This window comes from Protomyctophum parallelum, assembly GCF_964188405.1.
Source record: "Protomyctophum parallelum genome assembly, chromosome: 8".
Lineage (NCBI taxonomy): Eukaryota > Metazoa > Chordata > Actinopteri > Myctophiformes > Myctophidae > Protomyctophum > Protomyctophum parallelum.
This window is the reverse complement of record NC_139703.1, coordinates 12,915,776-12,929,529: the sequence shown is the minus strand read 5'-3', so window position 1 is coordinate 12,929,529 and position 13,754 is coordinate 12,915,776.

Genomic DNA, 13,754 nt, shown 5'->3' with positions numbered 1-13,754 from the left:
CTAGATGTATTTCAGGAAGTTAAAAGAAACTGTGAGCAAGCAAAAGGACACATTATGATACAGACCCAGAAAGCAGAGAGGGAGATTAAGGAACAGTTTAAGAAAATTCATCAGTTTCTATATAAGGAAGAGGAGGCCAGGATCACTGCCCTGAGGGAGGAAATTAAGCAGAAGAGTCACATGATGAAGAAGAAAATCAAGAGTCTGAATAGAGATATATCAACACTTTCAAAAACAGTCAAAGTGACAGGGAAGAAGCTGAGAGTTGACCGTATCTCAGTCGCGCAGGACTACAAGGCCACAGTGGAAAGAGACCTGCTCACACTGCAGGACCCACAGATGGTCCCGGGAGCACTGATAGACGAAGTCAAACACCTGGGAAACCTAATTTTCAAAGTCTGGGACAGGATGAAGGACTTTGTCTCCTACGCTCCTGTCATCCTGGACCCCAACACTGCCCATCCAATATGCATCCTGTCTGGTGATCTGACCAGTGTGGCTCGTGGAGATTGGGAACAGAGGCTTCCAGACAACCCAGAGAGGTTTGACTACTGGTACCATGTCATGGGTGCCGAGGGCTTCAACTCAGGGATTCACAGCTGGGATGTTGAGGTCGGAGAAAATATTCGCTGGTCAATAGGTGTACAAGAAGAGACTTTCCAGAGGAAGGGAGAAAGTGCGGGTAATTTCTGGAGATTGATGTTTGCTGATGGTGGTTACACAGCACGCTGCAGACAGTCTTACACTGATCTTCTTGTGAAGCACAATCCATGGAGGATCAGAGTTGAAATAGACTGGAACGGAGGAAAGCTGACCTTCTCTGATCCTGATACTAACACACACATACACACCTTCTTCCACACTTTCACTGAAGCACTCTTTCCATATATTTATAATCGTCAAAGTCAGCCTTTGAAGATGTTATCAAGGAAAATCAGTGAAATGAAAGAATATGACAATGCTGGTGGGGCAGGCTTTGGAGATCAAACAGCGCCTCCACAAGCAAACTGTGAAGAAACTTTGACTATATCACAACCACAAGAAATTAAGTGTAATTAAGTGTAACCCTCTGGTCGCCATGAGTATAATTCCATTGGGCTAATAATTATCACTGGGCACTAGGATGCAAAACAATAATTTATGAATGTTTTGATTTACTTTTTTTTAATTGATGTTCAATGTGTTTCATTTCCCCATTTTCATTGAGGAGAAACAACCACATTTGTACACACTATCTCTGTAGTTATGTGATCAAGATCACAGGGTTCCCCAATTAATTTTCCTCAAGGGCCATATTTTGACTAGTCTATCAGGCTGATCGAGGCCAGAGTCTGCGCAAGTGAAAATTTGTTTTTATTTATTTATTCATTCATTAATTAAAGGTATATTCAGTGATTTCACTTAATTCAAATATCACTTATTTTTTTGTTTTGTTGTGATAATCCTCCCTACTATAGAGTGTGCTGGCCATATAAGGAGTTCCTCCCTGTCCCCAGTTAACCCCTGGGGGTCAAAAAACCTTAGGTTTCGTTTTTGACTCTCTATCCTGATTGGACGAAAGGCTGGGTCCCACAGCCAAAAACGAAACCTAAGGTTTTTTGAGTGAAATCACTGAATATACCTTTAAGCTTAGAATAGGCCTAGATGTAGAACAGTGGTTCTAAACCAGTGGTCCGGGGGGACCACCAATGGTCCTTGAGGGGGTTCGTTCCAGGTGCTCCCAGCTAAAGGGAAAGTTGGTCACCAAATGGACCCTTATAGATCTTTAACTCTTGAGAGTGTAAAATGAAATCATTTTCAGGGCAAGACCCCATTTGAAAAGATATGGCAGGGCTCTAGCAGTGATTGTCATCATTTTAATTTGAAGGATGCCCAGTTTGACATGCATAGGCTACTGACCCCCATTTAATGCCATTTATATCTGGGACTTCAATTCACTATAACTTTTATTTATTTATTTTTATATTGTAAAATCAATGTCAACTTAACTCTTATGACAGAGCCCTTGAATATATGATTAAGGATTACTGTCATTATGGTAATCTCACACTTCATATCGCACACACCATACCTGTAACTTTCATTATCCCTAAAAAAAATATGTATTAATGGCCCACGGGCTACCTATTGGGGAACCCTGATTTATCAGATCTTTCGAATTCCATTTTGTTGAGTGGTGCAGCTGCTCCACAGCTTTGTGTGTATGTCTGTCTGTCCCTCTGAGCACGGAATCATCTGCTGTGATCGGCTGGAAGGACGTACATCATCATACATAATCATCATGTTGAAATGATGATGATGCACCACTCACTTCACAAGAGTGTGATTTTTTACTACGATTGGCTTGTTTGCGGGAGGGGCACGTTTTCACATAATGCCACAATCAGTGAGGAACTTTGGACACACATACTCCCAGCAGTGCCGAATCAAAGCCTCCGAGGGCCCTGGTGCCACACCAGATCAAAAGGCCCCATGCATGCGTGCGTAACACAATCAAGAACGACACTTTTTGCGTTTGCGCTGCCAGTGAATGAACGCGCGTGCGTTCAGCGCACCGCCAGTACTATCGCCACTTTTCCGAGTTATAAGGCTGCTCTCCGGTGCTGGATCTGCTATTTTTGAGTCTCCTCCCACAGAGTGGTTAAGAAACTGTTAGATGACCAAAAACACTAGCTGGGGCTCCTGTGATGCGTTACATTGAAATTGGTGACCATGAATACGGTTTCGACAGAAGCAACATCTTTACCTATTTAAAATAGCCTCGCACAGGGCCCTGCAACTTTGCAAGCTGTGGGCCTGCATGGCACTTAAGCTCCATTAAGTACCATTGTTAATCCGGGCTCCCAGTAGGCCAAATAAGAACCTCCATTTAAAGTCACAATGTCCGGGTATAGCACCATCATGAGGCCATTTTTTGCTAAACATTGTTTTTTACATTACTTTTTAAAAGTGTATTTTTACCCAATTAAACCCACTCCATCGGTGTTCGGTTGTACCTGTATAAGTGAGTGGCAATTAAAGGGATGTTGATTCACTTGATTCTTCATTCTTGCACCATGATGACATCACTGCAGTGACATCATCGTCCACTCCAAACTGTCTATTTCTAGATAATCGGAAACAAGAACACAGCAATACAGAGAATGTTACAATTTACAATTTAGGCATTTAGCAGACGCTCTTGATCCAGAGCGACTTACATTAGCATGTTATCGTGAGGGACAAGCTCTACACGCAGACTAAATGTCTTACCAGCCCTTTTCTGAAGAGGATTTTTCCTGTCCCGTGTGTCAGGATATATTTAGACATCCTGTTGTCCTGTCATGTAGCCACAGCTTCTGTAAAGCCTGTCTGCAGAAATGGTGGACACGAAAGGGAAAAAAGGAATGTCCAGTTTGTAAGACGAAATCTTCAATGGATGATCCACCCTGTAACCTGGTTCTGAAGAACCTGTGTGAGGTTTTCTCACCAGAGAAACCTCAGACAATAAAACCCAAGGAGGTAGTCAGAGAATTGCTGACCCACTTAGAGGAGAAACTAGATGTCTTTCATGAAGTTAAAATAAACTGTGAGCAAGCAGAACACCACATTAAGGTCCAGACCCAGAACACAGAGAGGGAGATTAAGGAACAGTTTAAGAAGCTTCATCAGTTTCTATATGAGGAAGAGGAGGCCAGGATCACTGTACTGAGGAAGGAAATGAAGCAGAAGGGTCATAAAATGAAGCAGAAAATCAAGATTCTGAATAGGGATATATCAAAACTAGTCAAAGCAGTCAAAATAGTCAAAGTGACAGGGAAGAAGCTGAGAGGTGAACGTATCTCAGTCATGCAGGACTACAAGGCCACAGTGGAAAGAGACCTGCTCAAACTGCAGGACCCACAGATAGTCCCAGGAGCACTGATAGACGAGGTTAAACACCGGGGCAACCTGATGTTCAAAGTCTGGGACAGGATGAAGGACTTTGTCTCCTACACTCCTGTCATCCTGGACCCCAACACTGCCCATCCAATATGCGTCCTGTCTGGTGATCTGACCAGTGTGGCTCGTGGAGATTGGGAACAGAGGATTCCAGACAATCCAGAGAGGTTTGACTACTGGTACCATGTCATGGGTGCAGAGGGCTTCAACTCAGGGATTCACAGCTGGGATGTTGAGGTTGGAGAAAATATTCGCTGGTCAATAGGTGTACAAGAAGAGACTTTCCAGAGGAAGGGGGAAAGTGCAGGTAATTTCTGGAGATTGATGTTTGCTGATGGTGGTTACACAGCACGCTGCAGACAGTGTTACACTGATCTTCTTGTGAAGCACAATCCATGGAGGATCAGAGTTGAAATAGACTGGAACGGAGGTAAGCTGACCTTCTCTGATCCTGATACTAACACAGACATACACACCTTCTTTCACACTTTCACTGAAGCACTCTTTCCATATATTTATAATCGTCAAAGTCAGCCTTTGAAGATGTTATCAAGGAACATCAGGGAAATTAAACAATATGACAATGTTGGTGGAGCAGGCTTTGGAGATCAAACAGGTGAGGTGGCCAGTTCCAGCCCTGTCAAGCAAATAGAACTCGTTCCAGAGGAGCTCAACACTTTTGTGGCAGAGAAGAGCAGGAGCCATGAGGAGGTGGAGGAGACAAAGGAGCCTCCGTGGAGCCATGACAAGGTGGAGGAGATGATGGAGCCTCCGAAGAGGAGGCCCAAAGGAGCTCACCACATTTTTGGTGAAGGGCAAGAGCCATGTGGACTTGATGATGATGCCGGTGCGAGAGATCAAAGTGCGTCTGAACAAGCAGATCCTGGGTTTGGTCTGGGACCAGCCAGCCAGGGCCTGTGTGGACTCGGTCGAGCCCCCGGGCCCAGCCAGGACATGCAAAGGGAACCGGTTCCAGAGCAGGTCTTCAGTGGAGGAGGATGTGGTGGAGAGGAGCGAGAGCCAAGTGGAGGTGGAGGAGTTGAGGATGCTGATGGGGCAGGCTCTGGATATCAACTGGCCCCTCCTCAAGCAAACCCTGGTCCTCACCTGGGAGAAGCCTCCCAGGTGTCACAGCCCTACCCTTACATGCCTTTTTATGTAAGGGTTCCAGAGGAGCTCTTCTGTGGAGGAGGTGATGGCGCTAGAGTCTGCTCCACGAGCTCTACAGATCCAAGAGAGTTTAGCATGGGAGCCTTTGTGGGAGTGAACCGTTCCCAGCCCCAGGTTCGCCCACGGCCCCGCCTGGACATGCAGGTGGATCGGGTTGAGTTCTTTGGTGGAAAAAGAGCTTCTTGCAAGGAACGAGAGCCAGTTGGAGGACAGCGAGCACGCAGGAAGGAGGGGGTAGGGTTTCTGAAAAAACAGTGGAAATATTAAAGACCAAATAGTAGCATGCGTTGTGTGGGCGGAGTGTGTGTGTGTGGAGTGTGTGTGTGTGTGTGTGTGTGTGTGTGTGTGTGTGTTCGTGCACACACACGCCTGCACTGCTTGGCCTTAGGACCTATATGTAGTGTTGATTTTTGTTTGTTTTCTGTGTTCTGTAGATGTTTTGTGTTGTTTTTTGTGTTGATGTGTTGGTTTTGTGTTGATATTGTTTTGGCGTACGGATGGGTACAGTACAGGCTTTAGTTTAGACATACTATTGGTCCGACTGTCATTAGACCGACAACCTATCCCTAACCGCAAGCATGGGAGCAGCGCATGTTCGCAACCGTTGTTTCCGCATGTCGGAAATAGGCAATTACATTTTTGTTTTGTTTGTCCGTTTTCTATTTTACTTTCTGGACCAACATGACATTTATTCTGGTCCTCATAACCAGATATAATAGACACACAAGACATTTATCTGAAACTGGTTCAACCACTCTCTATCATGATCTGAGGGTTTCTTTCATGACGACGATATCCAGAGTTCAGAGTGGTATTCCGACACGGTGGCTTCCGTTTGCGGTTCAATATGCACAGGACATGAGGGGCCACTGGAATTCAGCCGGGGCATCATATAATTGACATAATAGTTTGAGTATGAAAATGTGAATGCTATAGACTTCACACATCTAACCCCATTTCAACAGCAATGGGGTTTTGGACCAATGTTTTAGACAGCACTCTGCATCACCATCAAATGTGGAAAGCTCCAAATGTGGAATATATTTAGTTAAATGGTGCTCCATTCCTTCAGTAGAGTTCCACAGGCTTATACAATCAATGTCAAACCAGGGCACTTAGACCTGAATATCAGACTATGCCACCCTGGGAGTTTCACCCAGAGAATAATAAATTCACAGTTTAAAATACCAAACAGGTTTAATTAAGGAGAGAGGGCCGAGACGTGTGTTCTCAGTACAACAATATCATTATTGTATTGTATATGTAAGGCTCAGGGCAGACATTTTCGTACTTCAATTACTAAACTTCAATGGGAGACTTAGAAAGGATTAGAAATATAATAGTATGTTTAAAATCAAATGTCTACAAAATATCAGCAACAACTTGGTTCAAATTGCTGTAGTCACACTATTCCATATTACCAGTACCCTAAAGCCAGGGGTTTCACTAAACCCCACTAACACACCCCCACATGAGACCAACCACCTGTAGGACTATGGCCCATCCGGAATATTACTGTCATTTGACTATACTAAGCAGCTGGTTTGCACAAAACACAAAACAAAATAAACCTATAATAACTCAGCACCTTCCTCTATACACAGCACACAACAGATAATTTAAATACTCTGATGATACTGCCATTCTCTGACTGCTCCATGACAATAACTCTATTACAAACTATCAGAACACCATTTCCATTGAAACAACCCACAATGGACTTAACTTAACCCACTCATTAATGGTAAAACAGTAGAACAGGTTGACAGTTTCACATATCTTGCACACACTCGACGAATATCAAACGACTCGCCCCTTTACCAACTTGCCCCGCGGTATGTTTTAATGTAGTTAACAGTTAATTTTATATTTCCCTCCCATCTGAAATTATCTTGTATAGGCCTACAGATTTATTTGATTGTATAGTAGTCCATCTCTATTTCTAAAATTAAGAAAGAACAACATGACAGAGAGACGGTGACTGCTTAATTAAGTTAATTTAGGACCTTCTAGCAGTTCATTGTCTCCACCAGACCGAAGGCATGGAGGGAGAGTATGTTTTGCACTCCGTCCGTCCGTGTGTCCGTCCATCCGTGTGTGTGTCCGTGTGTGTGTCCGTGAGCAGCTAATCTCGGCCACCGTTAACCCGATCGATGCCAAATTTTCCACACACACTCCCTGGATGCCAACGATGAACCTCTGCCCCAAACTTTCCAGAACGGCCTGTTATAGCGCCACCAGGAGGCCGCTTTGTGCAAAACAAGGTTTTGCACAGTACACCTACAGATTTTGTCCAAACATCGCGCAAATTGGTACACAGTCTCTCTAGAGCCATTCAACGAAACCGGTCTTTCAGATTTCTCAGACTCCATCCTGATTGGTTAAGATTGGCTTCCAAAGTTCACAGGAGTGCTCAGTTTCAAACAAAATGCTGCAAATCATGAACACATCGCGTGATTTCCGTGAAATTGTGCACCCACATTCCCACTAGGCCGAGGACGAAATGCCACATGAACAATTTCAACTCAGCCTCAAGGTGGCGCTATAACTGGCCGAAAAGTGTTTTTACCTGCACGGATCTGTGGATAACTTTGTATGCCAACTCCCTAGGCCAGGGGTTTTCAACAGGTGGTCCGTGGACCACTGGTGGTCCGTGGAGGTATTGCATGTGGTCCCTGACCATGCATTTAGTAATGTAGCAAAGCAAAGTGTAGATTTTGTATTTTCTTCCACGGAACAGTGTCAACGTCTGTGCACTCACTGTTCCGTGGAAGACGTGCGTCAATGTTATCAGAATTACTGGGAAGTCTGAGGTTAAGAAATTCCAAAGAAAAGGCAGTTAGAATCTCAAGAAGGGTGAAGTGTACCAGCTTGCCTGATTGAGTCATCATTATTACGAAATGTGCCCATATAATCATGTCATCATGTGCTATATCTTGCACGTATTTGCCATTTTTACTATATATATATATATATATATATATATATATATATATATTACTATTATATATATTACTACTATTATTAAAATAGTTCAAATAGCCGATAATAGCCATAATGTATGGATGTAGATCTGCTTCAAGATAGTAAAATATGGGGAAAAAAAGTTTAGGGATAAAGGTTATAGGGCCAAGATATAGGGCCACATGTGTCAGTACGGTATATCAGTTGTTATGATTAATTGCTTACTGATTCTAATCTAAGTACTTGGACCCTCGTCTGGTTCTGGTGTGTGACGACCCGGTTGACATTTCCATGGTTCGGACAGACGGACATACGGGCAGGCCTGCTCCGGGAGAGAGATTAACATGACACGGAGACTTGGTCACATCAATACAATCACAAGGTTTATTGTCTTACAGGATCATATATATGCTTGCATACTTCGTGTCCTACTGACGTCACTGACTAGACATCACAAATCACTGCCTGCAGCACGCGGCCTTCAGCGTGCCCCTAACAGACCTAGGGAATGTTACAGTTCCGGCAGTGCACCTTACACATATATTCATACACATATATAAGTACATTGCATATTCACGTACAAGTACCTGTTATCAGTACACAGCCTGTTGAGTATATTACAACAGCCCACTCTTATGTCCTTAAAAAGGACATCAATCAATCATCAATCAATCAAATCAATCAATCAATCAATCAATCAATCAATCAATGCTGTGGTTATAGTGCGGAAAAGTGTACAATCACGTAGTGATACCGAAAAACCTGGACTTCCGCCAGGGAAATTGTATCACGCTTCTCTTCTCGTATCATTTTCATATGATCTCTTTACTTAATCAATAATCATTGATCAATCTCTGAGCAAGCACGCGCACGCCACCTGATTGTACACGAAATACAGATGGAGAGAGATAGATATAGATAGTAGAAACACAGGAAGAGAAGAGGGGAAGAAGTCAACAATATATCTATACAATATATAATATATCTATACAATATGTACACAATTTGAAAATACTAAGGAAAGTTCTGGGACTGGAACAAGGAAGATGGAATGTGGGGATAGGAAAGGGTACATTATAATATCACATTAATGTAATATCACTTCAGATCACTGATCATTTAAACTTAACATTACCTCGTGTCTAATTTCAACACTTCCCGGATCATTCCCTGCTAATCTATTCCTGATTTGCAGAACGCTCTCTGAGCAGTATGTTATGACTCCGTCCTCAGTTATGTCTTATCTGGCCATGTTATTGCTCTGTCTGGAAGGAAAGTACAGCATGTCTGGCATCACTAAACTCAGCAGAACTGGATTACATCAGGCAGGACTACACTAGCCTACCTTTACCTAAGGCAAACAATTGCATTGATAACTGACATTTCTGACATTTATAACTGACACCACTCTTTTATACCTCTCAACACCACTCTACACTTGATCTTGCCTGCCTTATCTCCGGAGGCCCTGTGTGAGTGTCATGTATAGGGACAGTGTATAATAACAGCAAAGAAACACATGTTTTACATTGAGACAAGCAACCACCAGTCATTAATCCACTAAAAAGAAAATGTTGCAAACCGTCCAAGCACCGAAACATTAAAATAAAATATTCCAAACGTCCAGGACCCTATTCCAAATGTCCAGGACCCTGACAAGACAATGTTCCAATCGCCCAGGACAATGACATTACTAGAAAATGTTCAAGAGCCTACCATGTTCACCTCACGACCCTAATCCACGTCACTGAGCCAACAGATCTTCATACTGGCAACCGCGCGCAATTGTCCCGTACCGAATCCATATCAGATAGCGCGCATGTGCCCATGAGGCCGCGTTGATGATATATCCATAAAAGTTGCGCGCGAACAATCTCGCGCACATCCTGACCCAGGACTTGTCTCATACAAGTCTGAGCAAAAACAGTTCTCCGTCACCATGTGACTAGGATCCTATTCCCCTCATGAGTTCAGGATCCGGGTAATCTGAACATGGGACGTCGTTCAAATGGCACACTTGCATCTGGTCTCCTAGCCCCCCCCGCTGGGCCGACGCCGACCCTCCTGGCCTGCGGTCCGACATGTGACCTGTCAGATACAGACCCTCGCAGGACGCGGTCTGCGTCCGGTGTAGGCCGTGGCTGGTCTAGCTCTGATGCAGACCTACAGGGGGTCTGCAGCACCGACGCGATGGTCTGGCCGACGCGATGGTCTGATGTAGGCCGTGGGCTGGCCCTGATGTAACGTCCGCTGTAGGCCGTGGGCTGGCCCTGATGTGGCATCCGATGTAGGCCGTGGTCTGGCCCTGATGTCATGGTCGGGTGGACCCATGCAGGCAATGGTTGCTGTTCAATGCCCGAGGCCATCTCCCAATGTCCCCGGCTGACCGCTTAAGCCCGCTGGACCTGGTGCATACCAGGGCTGGGTCTGGAGAACCTTTCTGCATTTTGCAGGCTGCTGTGTCCTGTGGAAAACTTGGAACAGCACAGGGTCTCCCCCCCCCCAAAACAAAGAATACACACGCATACTGTGTGTGTGCGTGGGGGCCTATGTCCTGTCTTCATTGGGTTTTCTTAATCACTATGCCTCCCATTGATCCATCACCCATCCAAGAGGACTACTAATATAATACAATTAAAATTCAAAATGTGTATTTTTTAGCACGTTGCGTGGCGCGTCTAATACTTACCGCCCGTGTGACCCCTGACCCCTGCTTTCTGGACCTCTGCCTCGTGCTGCCCACCTGCTCTGTGTAAACAATAATGCTACCGGCCCACTGTGTTCTACTAAGACACAGGGCCTTGCATTTCCACCACAACTATATACGCTGCGTGAAACCGCAGCCTTTCAAACCAGAAGCACAGTCACTCAAGGGTTATGGGTTACTGCTAATCCATTCAGAGCATTAGCGTCATACTTCCATATGCAAATAAAATTTGTATTTGCCCTCTTGAAATACACTTAAACAGACACATTTTGTACAAACGGCGGTAGGGGACATAAAACAAATTATAGTTATTATTCAGCATGTCTCAGGTCCTGGTCCCGCCTGACTGCATTCCTGACCGCTTCTGTGCTTTTCTGTGAAGGAATATAAATATATTAGTGTTAACTATATTCACCCACTCTTAACCACGCTTGTGAAACACAACGTGGTTTTATCACAGACTATCAACTCTGTACTGCTGGCAAATCGATCATGGTAGTACTCCCTAACATTTCTCATGAACCCTGACACTTGCTCGCTTAGGTCCTTTCTTACGCTTATTTTTCACTCTGGTCCTTTATAGCTTGACGGACCTTGCATAATTTTGCACTTCATTTATGTCTGTCTAACCACTGTATCCATATCCGCTATTTATTTATCTGAACTGAATATGTACTTCTCTCCCCTCCCCTACATGCGTCCATGTGGGGAATGAAGAGAAGCGACAGTCCAGCCAAATTTAAAGCCTACTCTTAACTCTTCACTTCTGGGGTTTTTAACTCACCTGGGGTTTTTCCTGACCCCATTTAGTAATTAAATACAAATTATTTCCGGCCTAATAGTGCACTGATTATATTACTACACAAAACTTGCACCGCTTAACTTTTCTAAGCTTACAATAACATTGTCCCAAAAACACCACAACAAACTCGTCTCTCTTTGGACGATTTATTCATGAGCATAGCTCTCTGCTCCTTACCAGGTGTAATACTGACTGGGACATGTTGAAAAGGGTGTATGTGCTGTGCTGTAGTCCTGTATTACTTTTAAAAAGGTTGTGGTCATTATTCCATTGTCCTAATTCGACGGTTACTTATTTGACCTATCCAGACTTTATAAGACTAAAGTTGGCCTAATCCGATAAAACACAGTTATTTGTCTTCACCATTGACTGGGCCTAGGACCTATTGGTTTTTTATTCCTCCTTAATCCTTATCTAGACGGAGTTCCCTTCCAAATGAATTACAGCTTGAGTTTATAAATTGCACCAAAATTCTGCTGCAACAATGAACTATACTTTACTTAATGATTGTGAAAATATCAGATCTACCCTGATGCACACACGTATGTGTACGCTTAGGTACACACACATCGCACACACATCGCACCCCTTCCTTTGAACAGGACTTCTTACTATAGACAAAACATTCCCCTGTTGTCTATCCTTCCGTGTGTGTGTGTGCGCGTGTGTGCGTGTGCCTGGGCGCTGCTCTCACCCTAAATGTGAAAATAACTTGCCACACATTTCCGAATTCCACCATAAAACTGGTAACATAAATATTTAAACCTTCCCACTCAACCTCGTCCGCTGATGTAGATGTAGATATGACGACATGGAAAGCCCCGCTTCTTTTGTTCAATTCAATCTACACACAACCCATCGCATGAAATCAATGTGTCCCATCCGACACAAAACAAAAATGCCCCACAGTTCAGTGCCAGACAAACGTTTCAGTGGTCAAAAACTCCACAGAATGACTTTCTGCTGCTCCTCTCAGCAAAATGGTTCAAAGTTCATTGGCAAACACGCTTAGTGGTAAACCTCCACAAAATGTCTTTCTGTCTCCTCTTAGCACAAAAAGAAAAGTCCAGGTTTATGGTCTTGGGTGCTCTGGCTGGAGTTTACCCCAGCTGGGTGGCTGGGCTGTTGACCATTCATCTTTTAGACGATTACAGAGTGGGAAGGATGAATATCCTTAATACTTTGGGTTTTTTTAATGTGGCAGTTTTACTAACATAAAATGTTTTGGACATAAAATGCTGACTAACCACTTCCTTTTAGTGTGTGGGTGTGTGTGTGTAGTCGTGTGAGAAATCTACACACATGAAGTGCTTACTTGATAGCAGCTATATGACCTGACCTACAGGTTGACTATTGCCTAGAATATACACCTGACTTAAAATCTGACTACACCTTAGAATATGATTTGACCTACCAGGCCGGCTACGCCTTGGAATATGAACTGCGCTCCCTGAGTCATATCCATTATAGTTTAATTTGAATAAAATACCCTATGCTTCAGGCCTGTCTGATTCAATATTCACCACACACAATTTGGGATTACATTTGGTGCAATTTAATAAGGCTGTGTAATGATTGAATTTGACTGGAACTCCAGATTACTGCATTTACTCTGAATAATGACAAGTTTTCACTTCAGTAATGCTTACATTTCTTGATACCACTACTTAACCTGGCCAATCTGAGCTATTTATTTTATTTATTCTTAGTGAATGCGGCCCTACCGGCCATTACGAGCTTGTAGATCTGCTATATATATATATTCTGATCGCCTAGTTGGGTGGCTAAATGTTCTATCCATAGTGACTTTTTGGCCACTGTCCTACTACAAGGAGCAGTGTAATATAAACACACAGAATAGCTCTGTTCTGCTGACGTACCAAACGTCTTTTCCCAACTCTGTCAAGTCACCAGAACTACACCAGTCACCCTCTCAAACAAGTTGACTACAGTGAATGCGGCCCGTTTCCTTCATTTTTTTTTCTTTTTCTCTGCAGATCTATTTTACTCCTGATGAATAGCCTCGCTCGTTACATAGTAATGTACCTGACCTAGCCAATGTGCCTATATTTTACAGCTGAATGAGGCCATACCGGCCATTACGAGCTTGGAGATCTGCTCTTTTGCTGCCTACATTAAGGTCCTCTACTTAACTAAACTTGAAGTATTTGTACATATCCTGTCCAAAAT